The following is a 12,094-nucleotide window of genomic DNA, read 5'->3' on the forward strand; positions in this document are numbered from 1 at the left end:
AATTCTGCTGCTGCTCTCTCTCTAACCTCCCCACGCCTCTGCTACTTCTTCTCCCTCTCCTTGCTGCTACTCCTTCCTCTCACGTCACCCTGCTGCTGCTCTTCTTCTTTTCCACACCTCTGCTGCTTTCTTCTCCCCAAAACTGCTCCTGCACCTTCTCTCCAACGCCCCTGATGCCCAGCTAGCTGCTTCTTTGAACCTCTCTGCTGCGCCCCTTCTCTGAACCTCAAAACTGCTACCACTTCTTCTTCTCTGAACCCAAACTCTGTTGTCTGCTGCTCCTTTATCTTCAACCTGCTGCTGCTCTTCTTTCCCCACGCCTCAGCTGCTCTTCCTCTTAAAACTGATGCTGCTCCCTCTCCCATCGCCAACCTACTGCTGCTCCTTCTTCTTCCCAAACCTTGCTGCTGTTGCTCTTTCCCCACGCCTCTGCTACTCCTCACCCACCAACCTACTGCTACTTCTTCTCCCTCAACCTCTTGCTGCTGCCATCTCCCTCTCTCTAAATTTCTGTAGATTTGAGATCGAATGTAATATTCAGATTTGTCTAGTGCTATGATATGTTTAGTTTCAGACTCAAGCTTGTGTGGTTTTAAATTGTTGATCGGAAAACTGAATTGTGGCATATGACCCTCTGTTCTTATGTGTGGTAATTAGTTAAACCCGTCACTTGTGTGTTGTACTTCTTGAATAAAGGAGTTCATCTTGTAGTACCTGTGGTAGCTTTGTACCTGTGATATAAATATATATTTGTATGGTGATATATTTTTGTCCCTGTCACATTATTGTTTCTTCCCTCTGTTATATTGTATGTTAGTTATATATGTTTGTGTGGTGATATCAAGTACCTGTGATGTATACATATGTGAGTGTGATTGTGATGTGAAATTTCTTTCCTTATTCCGTAATCTTACTTTTGCCCCTTTTACATACTTTCTAGTAATATATGTGTTCTTTAATTGTAGATTTACTTTTGTAGTCTATGTATGCATGTGTTGATGTTTTATTGTTTCTAGTAAAACAAAAATACCAAAAATATTATTGAAGATAATCTGAACCCCCTTTGCCCTTTTTTGCATTTTCTTTGGTGACGACCTTTGGGTACAACCTTGTTTAGTGTAGGTTTATTTTCTTGCATTCATAATCTGAATTGTGTTACTTAGCTTTAGCCAAGCACGATCATCGATTTGCCTAGTCCCTGAGGAGAACACGACATCCGTAGTTTGGGGCGTAAAAACCCCACTATATTCACAATTGATCATTTTGGCGCCGTTGCCGGGGACTAGCGTCGAGCGATTATGTTAGCTATAGACTAGGTTTATTTTAGTTTCGTGTTTAATTCATCATGTATTTCTTTTTCTGTGTTTCTTTTATAATTTTTCCTTGTTGTTTCTTCGGCTTATTAGGATACTAACATTCTGACTAGTATTTACTGTTTATGACTGTGCGTAGGAAATCTGATCTATTTGCAGGTTGATTGATAGTTACACTTGGTGGAGATATGGCGATGCTTCGTGATGTTTGGATGCCAAGCAGCCAATGCTATTTCACAGGGCCACTTTGGCCGTCTTTTGAGGCAGAAAATTTTGAGCTAAAGCCTGGTCTTATTGCTTTGGTTCAACAACAACAATTTGGAGGTCTGCTCACTGAGGATCCCTATGAGCACTTATACCGAGTCATGGAGTATTCAGGTACAGTCAAGTACCATGGAGTTCCTCAAGATGCTATCAAGTGCATGCTGTTCTCATTCTCTCTCCGGGATGATGCTCGTGCTTGGTATCGATCCTTGCCATCAAGATCATTCAGTTGGAACGAGATATCACAAGCTTTCTCGGATAAATATTTCCCACTACACAAGCAGTCCGCAATTCAAGATGAGATCCTCAGCTTCGTTCAGCGTGAAGGCGAGAGCTTGTATGATGCTTGGGAGAGATACAAGACTTTATTCAGGAGATGTCCTAACCACGGGCTCGAGAGATGGTTAGAGCTGCAGATATTCTATAGAGGATTGACTTCGAACACTCGAGCTTATGTCGATATGGCAGTGGGTGGAGCTATTACAAAAAGACACTTGATGAAGCTTTTCTGCTGATTGAGAGCATAGCTTTCCACCAACTTCAGTGGTACAATAAGAAGCCCACGTCTGATTCATTGGTTTGCTTACAACAAATCACTACACCTCAGCCACCAATTCTTACACAGAACCCTGAACCTCTATCTCAGTGTGACAAGATTGAGCTTGCATGGATTATCTTTGACGATGACGACACCATTCTAGTTGACACACATGCTACAGATCATATGGATACTAGTGTTGGAGATTCGGTTTTGCACTGTGATGATTCTTCCATGGATGAGCCAGAGCTGCAGTTAGTTGTTTTTGATATTGAGGAGTCACCTTTAGTTGATATTGATCATGTGCTGCTAGAGCCAGATATGAAGAAGTTCACCTTCGATGATGTTAGCCGCATTGCTTCCTCAACACTTGAGCCTGAGATGGAGAGCTTCATGGTTGAGTATGGTGAGCTGGATTCAGATGTCAAGGAGCCAAGCTCTACTATTTCACTTGTTGACACGAGTCCGGTTGAAATTTCTACTAACACACCTCACTTGGTATCTTCAATTGAGGTAGTCCTGAAGCTTTTTCCTAACTATCTCAGGTATGATCTTAGCTTTCTGGACAAGACATGTCATATCGCTGATATTGCCTATGCCCCATGTGACTTGTTGTTGATACATGTTCCTGATTTGATCAATAGATATACTTATATGATAGGGTACTCTATCGATGACTTAGAGGGCATTCTCTCTGTCACTTCTATTGGCTTGGTTGTTGAGTGTGCTTTCAGGTTTTTGCTTGTGCACGATCCATTACATGCTGACCAGGTTCGAGGTGACATTCCTTGGGACCCTGGTGGACTCAGAGCATGGGGATGAGGAGAAGCAAGGGGGCACACACGAGGAAGGGAGAAGTTGGAGCAGGCATGAGGATAGAGAAGCAAAAGGAGAGGAGCTGCAGTTGGTGAGGTGATCAAGAGAGTGCTACTTCCTATAAAAACCCGGTGAGCTGTTTCATGACCCATTCCTAGTATATCATCCATTGATACATGCTGAAATCAAATGTTATTTGGGTTGCTTAAGCCATGTCTTAAATGTTGCCCCACTGAATTTTACTTGACATATGGTGCTTGATGAGAATATGTGAACTGAGTGTTGAATGCCTGGTAAACTAGTGATCTACACCATGCATGCTTTGCTGAAATTAGTGAAAGTTATTAGTTTTGAGTGCTCAAATCCCTAGTACACTAGAAAACTTAATCATTTTCTGCTTTTACCTCGATACACCTAGATCACCACGTTTAGATGCTGAATTTGTGCTAAGTGTGTTCCCATTGAGAGCAATCACCTAACCACTATGGATTAGCATGCTATGTTCCCTGGATCGGTAGCATGTGAACCAGACATGGAGAAGTGATGATTCCTGTTTTTGTTCTTATGCGTTGTTCATTTAAGATAAGTAATAATGTATAAATAAGTCTGGCTACCTACAGTAGCATGTCATGTTCCCGGGATCGGTGGCATGTGAAATCGGGTTAGCTTGGGCAGTAATTAATAATAAAAAAAGGTAATTGTCGAACCAGGTGTATACCATGTTCTCGGGATCGGTGGTATGTTCCTTTGGGGAGACAAACAAACTAAAAAAACTAATAATTGGTCGAGCCAGGTGTATACCATGTTCTCGGGATCGGTGGTATGTTCCTTCGGTGAGACTAATAAAATAATATGTGTGTTTCTTTCAAATTCAATAAGTGGTTCAACTACAAAGTCATATTTCTGCAAAATAAGAAATTTAATTCCAGTTCTTTTTTGTTCTCGGGATCATGCTCTCTTTAGGAACCATTTGGCGCAGTCATCATTTAAACTTGTTGATCCTCTTTTATCTCTTTAAAAGTTTAAAATGGTCATGTTTACTAGTATCCTACTGCTTTGTAGCACTCCTAACCATTAATTTTCACTAGCTAAGTCTGAAGCATGCCTTGTTTGGAGATCTATTTTACCAGGACATTCCTCACTCAGTTTACTGTTCATTATCTTGCCTTTGTCATATTCCTTTGCTTGAGGACAAGCAAAGATTTAAGTGTGGGGGAACTTGATAAGTGCATTTCATATATATAATTTGGCACTCAAATTTAGCATCTATCGTGATATATCCATCCATTCTTGCTATGAGTTGTGATATATTTGAATGAAAATCATATAAAAGATCATTTACTTGTCATTTGTTTCTTTTGCAGAAAAGTGCGCAAGGCACTATAATCGTCAAGATTTCTACTATGTGGCTAACGAGAAGAGAGAAGGGCTTGTGTGTGACGACAAGAAGTAACCAAAGGGGCTAACTATAGAAGAGAGGGGATCTACTTGGGAAGGAAGAAGATAGTAGGAGGGCCCATGTGCAAACATCAAAATCTGCCGTGAGGGGATCAAAATCCCTAGGTCACTACACAATTCCCCTTGGGGCCTGGCATATCTCTTTCTCCCTCTGTCACCCATCCTTCTCCAACTCCGGCCGCCGCCACGGCCAGGCCGGCATGGTGGTGCACCTTCGCCTCCCATCCATCCACCAGCGCCACTATCTTCTTCTCCTTCCCCGAATCCACCATCATCCATCCACACCACCGTCACCAGCGCCACCAGCACCACATCGCCTCTCCACACCTCACGCAACCCACCAGACAGATGGCCAGAGGCGTCTGATGCCCCACGCGATTCTCCTCCCCACGTCAGAACTGCTGCTACTCCTCCACCTTTCTTCTTCCCCAAAATGCTGGTGCTGCTCTCTCTCTAACCTCCCCACGCCTCTGCTTCTTCTTCTCCCTCTCCTTGCTGCTACTCCTTCCTCTCACGTCACCCTGCTGCTGCTCTTCTTCTTTTCCATGCCTCTGCTGCTTTCTTCTCCCCAAAACTACTGCTGCACCTTCTCTCCAACTGTAACGCCCTCGATGCGGCTATATCTCCCACGTGTCGAAGCACGACTTAGAGGCATAACCGCATTGAAAGCAATGTCGCAAGTGAGGTAATCTTCACACAACCCATGTAATACATAAGGGAAAGAGATACATAGTTGGCTTACAATCGCCACTTCACACAATTACATGAATAAAGCATTACATCATCCAGATACAATCAAGGTCCGACTACGGAACCAAAATAAAAGAAGAACCCCAAATGCGACAAAGGTCCCCGATCGACCCCAACTGGGCTCCACTACTGATCAACTAGAACGAAACAACACAAAGGGCAAGATCTTCATCGAGCTCCTCCTGAGCTTGGTTGCGTCATCTGCACGGTAACATAGGCACCTGCGAACTGGTTTTGGAAGTATCTGTGAGCCACGGGGACTCAGCAATCTCGCACCCGCGAGATCAAGACTATTTAAGCTTATAGGAAGGATGGAGTAATGAGGTGGAGCTGCAGCAAGCGACTAGCATATATGGTGGCTACAATCGCAAAAGAGAGCGAGAAGAGAGGGCAAAGCACGGTCGATAAAAGTATGATCAAGAAGTGATCCTATAGCAACCTACGTCAAGCATAACTCCAACACCGTGTTCACTTCCCGGACTCCGCCGGAAAGAGACCATCACGGTTACACACACGGTTGATGTATTTTAATTAAGGTCAACTTCGGGTTTTCTACAACCGGACGTTAACAAATTCCCATTTGCCCATAACCGCGGGCACGGCTTTCGAAAGATAATACCCTGCAGGGGTGTCCCAACTTAGCCCATCACAAGCTCTCACGGTCAACGAAGGAATAGACCTCCACCCGAGACATTCCGATCAGACTCGGTATCCCGGTACAACAAGACATTTCGACAGGGTAAAACTAAACCAGCAACACCGCTCGAATGTGCCGACAAATCCCGATAGGAGCTGCACATATCTCTTTCTCAGGGCACACTCAGATGAGCAATCCGTACAACTAAAACCAAACCTCGAGTTTCCCCGAGGGGGCGCTGCACAGGGCTCTAGTTCGGACCAACACTCAGAGGAGCACTGGCCCCGGGGGGGGGGGGGGTTAGAATAAAGATGACCCTTGAGTCTGCAGAACCCAAGGGAAGGTGGTAGGTTGTTAGTGCAAATGGTAAAACCAATGTTGGGCATTGCTGGAAGAGCTTTACTTAAGGCGGACTGTCAAGGGGTTCCCATTATAGCCCAACCGTGTAAGGAACGCAAAATCCGGGAACATAACACCGATATGACGGAAACTAGGGCGGCAAGAGTGGAACAAAACACCAGGCATAAGGCCAAGCCTTCCACCCTTTACCAGTATATAGATGCATTAATTAAGTAAGATATATTGTGATATCCCAACAAGTAAACATGTTCCAACAAGGAACAACATCTCCATGTTCCAACAAGGAACAAACTTCAATCTTCACCTGCAACTAACAACGCTATAAGAGGGGCTGAGCAAAGCGGTAACATAGCCAATCAACGGTTTGCTAGGACATGGTGGGTTAGAGGTTTGACATGGCAATTTGGGAGGCTGACAAGCAAATGGTAGGCATCGTAGCATAGGCATAACAAGAGCGAGCAAACTAGCATAGCAAAGATAGTAGTGATTTCGAGGGTATGATCATCTTGCCTGAGATCCCGCATGGAAGAAGAACGTGTCCAAGAAGAAGACAAACGGTCGTAGACGAACGAATCCTCACAACTCCGGAACGAAACCGAAGCTAACGAGAGAAGCAACCCGGAAAGAAATAAACAACATAGTAAATAAACATCACATAAACATGGCATGATGCGCAAACAAGTATGATGCATGTCCGGTTTAATGAGGCATGGCATGGCAAAGTGCAACAAACAATACTACAAGTTAAGTGGAGCTCAATATGCAACGAGGTGCATGTTGACGGAACACCACATCAATTATTTAGTTATCTCTCGATTAAGCTACCCAACAACATTAACTGTTGTTAAACATGGCAAGAGGTGAAGCATAATATAAACTATACCATCTAAACAATTTAAATGGGGCCGGATATAAAAACAACAAATCCGGTAAATCCCCATATGCATTTAGCAATTTAATGCAACAACAAGTTTAAACATTTTAAATGTTGTTATCATGATGCGGATGACATATACAGGTTTTATGCAATTTTTATAAAAACGTTAACATAAGCATGTTATGAAGCATTAGTCGCCATGGCGGAATGAAAAGGGTGCCACGGCGGCGAAACAGAAATGGTGCCACGGCAACATATCCGAAAATGATGTCATGGCAACATATCGGTTCCGGTAGCTCACAGAGATACCGGTGCAAAAGGAGGCGTGACGTGAGCGAGTCATGCAAGATGGTGGGGTGATCCCGACTTCCGGGTTCCCACGGGACGGTGGCACGACAAAAGAGGGGCATCGCAAGGACGATTTGATCACGGAGCAAACGATGCATCTCATTCAACACATGCATTAAGTCACGGGCGTCGTCTCGGCGTTATACCTTCGAAGCGTGCGTTTTCGAAGCGAATCGGTTCGGAGGGGAAGTAGTCGTTCTCGCGACGGTAGAGGTTCACGTTTCGTAGTCGTTCGAGCCATCGGTAGCGGTACTTGATGAATCCCGAAACGAACTTGGCGTCTTCGTGCGTAGGGGTACTTGGCGTCCACGGGGTCGACGGTAGGCGTTCTAGGCATCGGGCGTCCAGGTACTTGCCAGGCTTGAAGAACGTACTTGTCGACAGGAAACCATAGAGGCGGTCTTGTGTCCCTGTGTTCACTAGTCTTGGCAACGACAGGAAAAGCAGCGGGCGACGTCCTTGTCGGACGGAGCTGGTACATGCGAACCATGGCGAGGCCGAAGGTGGGTCTCGGGCAGGAGGTGAAGAAGACGACATGGACGCAATCTCCGGCGAGAAGGCAAAGCAGAGAAGGCTGGGGTCGAGCACGGGGAGGCTGGATGCCGGCAGCGAGGAAGGACGGCACGGCGCGGAGAGCTGGTGGTGGCGCTCCTGGACGCAGCGGGAGGAAGAGCATCCCGGCACTGCTCGGGAGGCGCGAAGCAGAGGCGCGGGGAGGGAGCCGCACGGAGAGGGAGGAGGACACGGGGACCGGGACCGGGTCCGGCGAGGAGCTGTGGGCGCCGGCGACTGCAGGCGACGGCGGTTCTCCCCGGGTCCGGTGAGGCGCTGTGGTCGCGCGAGGAGGCGGACGAACGGGCCAGGCGGCACCGGACGATGGATGCGGGCGCGGGTGCTCGAGGGGCTCCTCTCCTCGAGCACTCGGGCGACGAGGATTTGGCGAGGAGGAGGCGCGGTCGCGGCCTGGTGCTGCAGAGGGAGGCGCGCGGGATCGAGAGGGAGAGAGTGAGATGGGGATCGGGATGAGCGAGGGAGATGGCGGCGCTGGAGGAAGGGTTCGAGGGGAAGAGAGGGATCGAGGGACAGAGCTAGGGTTGGTTATCGGTGCGGCTGGGCTTCAGGAGGGTTGGTGGGCCTAGGAGGCCGGCCCAGCGAAGAGGGAGGCGGCTGGGCTCTCCGCTCCCTCTCTTTTCAAAACTCTTCTAAAAACAGAAAAGCAAAGAAAGAAAAGGATAGGAAAGAAATGAGTGGACAAGAATTTGGGCATGCGGATAATTTTTCCGGACTCACAAAAATGAGCTTGACCCAAGAAAAATGGAGTGGGCAAGATTGCAAGAATTAAATTCAAAGTCATTTGAATTTAATTTAAAAGGTTTGAACAAGGACTAGGATTTAGAAGAGTCCAAAAATGTTGAGAATTTAGGAGGAGCCTCGATAAATGGGAAAAGAAATGTTGGCAAAGTTTGGGGACCAAACTTGAAGTAGAAAGGGAGTGGGGATTTTTCAAGTGTGTTTTGGTTAATTCCAAAAGAATGGAATATTTTTATTATAGCTCCCTAATAATATTGAGAGGCTTTAATATGTTATAAAGAGAAATCACGAGTGAATTCCCTCGATTTAAATGGATCAAAGACCCATGCAATTTATTTAGCTGAGTTGCAAAAGATTTATGAGATGATGGCATGATGACATGATGCAATGCAAAAATAAAAGGGCAGGCACAAATGAAACACACGGCGAAAACTGGAAACCCTGGAAGGCAACTGAAGCTCCGGTCTTGGGGCGTTACACCAACGCCCCTGATGCCCAACTAGCAGCTTCTTTGAACCTCTCTGCTGCGCCCCTTCTCTGAACCTCAAAACTGCTGCCACTTCTTCTTCTCTGAACCCAAACTCTGTTGTCTGCTGCTCCTTTATCTTCAACCTGCTGCTGCTCTTCTTTCCCCACGCCTCTGCTGCTCTTCCTCTTAAAACTGATGCTGCTCCCTCTCCCATCACCAACCTGCTGCTGCTCCTTCTTCCCAAACCTTGCTGCTGTTGCTCTTTCCCCACGCCTCTGCTGCTCCTCACCCACCAACCTGCTGCTACTTCTCCCTCAACCTCTTGCTGCTGCCATCTCCCTCTCTCTAAATTTCTGTAGATTTGAGATCGAATGTAATATTCAGATTTGTCTAGTGCTATGATATGTTTAGTTTCAGACTCAAGCTTGTGTGGTTTTAAATTGTTGATCGGAAAACTGAATTGTGGCATATGGCCCTCTGTTCTTATGTGTGGTAATTAGTTAAACCCGTCACTTGTGTGTTGTACTTCTTGAATAAAGGAGTTCATCTTGTAGTACCTGTGGTAGCTTTGTACCTGTGATATAAATATATATTTGTATGGTGATATATTTTTGTCCCTGTCACATTATTGTTTCTTCCCTCTGTTACATTGTATGTTAGTTATATATGTTTGTGTGGTGATATCAAGTACTTGTGATGTATACATATGTGAGTGTGATTGTGATGTGAAATTTCTTTCCTTATTCCGTAATCTTACTTTTGCCCCTTTTACATACTTTCTAGTAATATATGTGTTCTTTTATTGTAGATTTCCTTTTGTAGTCTATGTATGCATGTGTTGATGTTTTATTGTTTCTAGTAAAACAAAAATACCAAAAATATTATTGAAGATAATCAGAACCCCCTTTGCCCTTTTTTGCATTTTCTTTGGTGACGACCTTTGGGTACAACCTTGTTTAGTGTAGGTTTATTTTCTTGCATTCATAATCTGAATTGTGTTACTTAGCTTTAGCCAAGCACGATCATCGATTTGCCTAGTCGCTGAGGAGAACACGACATCCGTAGTTTGGGGCGTAAAAACCCCACTATATTCACAATTGATCAAAACCCCCATTCAAGCTTCTGTCTAGTCATCGAATGATTGCCTACCCGTTTGAAACTATGGTACCATCGTATATTGCACTCAATGAATTTACTGAAATACAACTCGTGGGGTACCTTGTGTATTTTCCATTGAGTTCACCGTCAGATGCCCAGCTTTATGGAGATGCGTTCTTCCGGAGTTTTTCCCCTTGGTCGCTTTTGTAGGACGATGGAGATCCCAAACAAAGGATGACAACTTGATCATGGTGACTTGAAGCAGAGAAATGAAAACATCAACGAAAGGGATCAACCTCTTCGAAAGGGCAGCCAAGACCAAGAATACTTGTTAGGTTTTTCACTACCAGCACCCCCCCTTACTCCACCGCTTAAATCTCGGGACGAGATTTCTTGTAGTGGAGGAGAATTGTGATGCCCGGATAATTAAGCTACAGTGAACCTCTGCTAATGGTGACACGTCACCTCGGTTACTGTTGATGAACTCGAGTTATTTCGAAACCGTTTCAAAATTCAAATTCAAATTAATGTCAACAATAAAAGTTTTCAAAAGTTATAACAAAAATGTTCGGGTAGTGCCTAATATCACTTAGGTAGTTATAGTGAAGAAAACATAATTTTACAAAGTGCCTAAGTTCTTTAAATTAAATATAACAGAAAAGAAAAATAAATAAAAGAAAGAAATTACAAAAACAAAAAACAAACAAACGGAGGAACCCTCGGGCTCCGGCCCAGCAGGCCATCAGCCCCACTGTGCCAACCCACAAGGCCAAGCCGGCCACTCCCCCTACTCCCCTTATCCACTCCCCCCAGAAACCCGAACCGCCACCGACACCCCACTCACCCCCCGCAAAATATCTCTGCCCCCTCTCTCCCGATTATATCAGGATCGAGAGGAGGAGGCCACCGCCGCCGTCGACCGCCGCCGCCAGGAGCCCACTCCGCCTCGCCGGACTTCACCACTAGCATGCCTCCCGCTCCGCCCGGTCGTCTTCGTCTTCCTCCTCAACCCCCACTGCCCGAACCCCTACACCACCCTGTGAGGCCCCCCCTCCTTCTTTCCGCGCGGTCACCGCAGCTCACGCGCACGCACGCCCGCGCTAGCGCGTGGCTTGTTCACTGCCGCGCCTGACTGTGGCCGACAGCGCGCGCTCGCGCCCACACCCCCTGCGGTCCCTCCCGCTCGTGCATCTGCCCGCTGATGTGCTCACCGGTGCCGCTGCTGAGCTCCCCCTCTCCTCCTCTCTCCCTTGCGCGCATGCGATCACGGCCGTGGCCTCCTCCCCGCGGCTCTATTGTCGCTGCCGTGACCCCGCTCGGCCCCTCGCGTCGTCCCATGGGTCAGCCCCGCACTTCTTCTCCGCCACACGCCGGCAAGCCACTGCGGCCTCCCTGGCCACTATCCTCGCCCTGCCTCTGGTCCGCCTGCCGCTCCGGCCTCACTGCGCCCCCCCCCCCCCGCTGGCCTCCACCGCCTCCCCTGTTCGGCTACCGCGTCGTTGGCCTCGCCTGGGTCACGCCTGACCAGGCTCGGGCGCCCAGCGCCCGTTAACTGCAACGCCCGAACTGCAAGGCTCCTGGGGCCGATGACATATGGGCCCCGCCCACAGAACGGTTTATAAAAAAAGAATAAAAATAAATAATATATGATAAAAAATAATTAATTAGTTAGTTAACTAAATAATTAACTTAATTAATCATGTTTAGTTGAACTAATTAAACTTGATTAACCTAAATATCTAATTAACCTAACTAATCTGTTAGTTAGGGTGATGTGTCAATGACATATGGGGCCCACTGGTCAGGTTGACCAGTCAACCCCTATTGACTGCTGACGTCAGCATGACATCATGCT

General features: G+C 46.5%; 1 non-coding gene across 1 annotated transcript; it reads right to left on the bottom strand.

Moving 5' to 3' along the window:
• Positions 1–1,867: 1,867 nt before the first annotated feature.
• LOC123095263 (small nucleolar RNA R71) lies at positions 1,868–1,971 on the bottom strand. Its single transcript, XR_006446161.1, has one exon. It is a non-coding gene; the product is annotated as a small nucleolar RNA R71 (small nucleolar RNA).
• Positions 1,972–12,094: the final 10,123 nt, after the last annotated feature.

The sequence above is a fragment of the Triticum aestivum genome, chromosome 4B, assembly GCF_018294505.1.
Source record: "Triticum aestivum cultivar Chinese Spring chromosome 4B, IWGSC CS RefSeq v2.1, whole genome shotgun sequence".
NCBI classification, from domain to species: domain Eukaryota; kingdom Viridiplantae; phylum Streptophyta; class Magnoliopsida; order Poales; family Poaceae; genus Triticum; species Triticum aestivum.